The sequence below is a fragment of the Echinops telfairi genome, unplaced genomic scaffold, assembly GCF_000313985.2.
Source record: "Echinops telfairi isolate 266 unplaced genomic scaffold, ASM31398v2 ScPeMD7_7477;HRSCAF=8515, whole genome shotgun sequence".
Classification (NCBI taxonomy): domain Eukaryota; kingdom Metazoa; phylum Chordata; class Mammalia; order Afrosoricida; family Tenrecidae; genus Echinops; species Echinops telfairi.
Window position 1 is genome coordinate 179,292 of NW_022111381.1, and position 1,869 is coordinate 181,160.

The window sequence follows — 1,869 nt, forward strand, 5'->3', positions numbered from 1 at the left end:
CCTGGTGGCATAGTGGTTACTGTTGGGCTGCTAACCCCAAGGTCAGCAGTTGGAAACCACATATTTCTCCTCAAAAGAAAGATGGCACTTTCTTCTCCCAAAAGTGACACAGCTCTCTACTCTGCTAAAGAGATACAGTCTTTGAAACCCACGGGGGCAGTTCTACCCTGTCATATAAGCTCTCTATGAGTCAGTGTAAACTTGATAGCATTGAGTTTGGTTTATTTGGTTGAACATTGGTCAGCTAGCCCAACAATAGATTGGTACCCTTGTGGCTATGCAAATAAGATTTCTGAAAACCTAATGTGGGAATTAGTCAAATTGGACATCACGTTAGGCTTAATTGAGCCATTTCAGAAACAGAAATTGGGATCTCACTGTCATAAAAGAAGAGCCAAGATCATAGATCTTCTTTCTTTTTTTCTTTTTGGCTTTTTGGGCAAATAGTATTAACTGTTGTTCAGAAATATTGCCCAAGGGCTTCCAGGCATGAGCTTGCACACAGCGGAAGCATCAGGCAACAGAGTGCAGGCCCACCAGCCAGCTAACCTGAGGATTACCTAGAAAGCAGACTCTAGCCCTGGCTCCATCTCCGGCGAGAGTCTGTCAGTTCCATCACAGAGTACTCTCTAGGGTATTATAGTTGTCCTTAAAGCTCTTCAATTCGAGGAAGTGCTTGACACGTTTACTCTTCTGACTGGAGGGCAGGTATGTCACCTGGAAGGTAGTTGGGGAGACTCCAGGAGATTAAGTAAGGTCTTTGGCTGCTGACTGGTGGTGTTGCTGAAAGCTCCCACTTCGTGCTTTGACCTCAGTGGCCAGCTCAGTCAGGGCCTCCTGATAGCACAGATACTCACTCTGGCCAAAGACCCCTGTCCCACAGTGGGCTGCCTCATAGCCATGCAGCAGGAAATCAATGAGGGCCTTGTGCACACCCTTGAAAGGAGTAGTAACTGTCCGAAGATCGAGCAGGTAGGAATAGACATTTCTGCCCACTAGGGGACGCAGATGCCAGCCTTCAGTGTGAAATGGGATCTCAGAGGCATGAATGGCGTCCAGAGATTTCATCTTGTACAGACAGTTGTAGCAATTTTGATTTCCCTGGGTTTCCCTGGCAGTCTGGAATCATCACCTGCAAGGAGCTGGGGTTCCGAATATTAATCTCTTCTTTCAGATCCTTAGGGGCATTGTGTCCCACAGGGACGTGAGGTCCCCTCCGAGATTTCACTGCAAAGTGCATGATTTGCCTCTTCACAAAAATAAATAGCAGTACAAACACCAGGCTCCCATAGGCCATCACCAGCACGACATTCACCCTGACAGCCAGTCACTACTGGACGCCATGGCCTTCCCACCCTATGCAGAGCTGCTCTGGTTTACCTCGTTGCCTTGACTCATCAGCCTGGGTTCATCTGCGTTTCCTGGAGCTCCCCAGGCATTTCCTTGTGGGGGAAGACTAAGCGAGACCCGGCCTGAAAACATGGCGGTTAGTGGGTGGTGGTGGTGGTGGGGTGCACATCCTAGATTCTTGTATTGAAACGCTTCTCTTGTATTGAAATGCTTCAATCCAAAAGACAGAGAGCTGTGACACAAGAGAGAATGCAATGGGGAGGAGCAGAAACAGAAATGGGGCCAACAAAACCAAGAGACTGAGAAAGAGCAGTGGGATTCCCAGGCCACAGAACAAGACAGCTGAGTGCCTTTGGGCAGGAGGTTAGTAGGTGAAGTAGTGTACATCTGAGTATTTATCTGGAGAACCAGATTTGCCAACCCACAAAGAGCTGAGTGTATTTGGTCTGAGACTAAGGGGCAGAGAGAGCATTTATCCATAGAGCTAAAAGCCTTTGTAACATTTGCCCATTCAGGACA

General features: G+C 47.9%; 1 pseudogene; it reads right to left on the bottom strand.

Moving 5' to 3' along the window:
* Positions 1-615: 615 nt before the first annotated feature.
* On the bottom strand, positions 616-1,344 carry LOC101642853 (annotated as a pseudogene).
* Between the last annotated feature and the right edge of the window lie 525 nt (positions 1,345-1,869).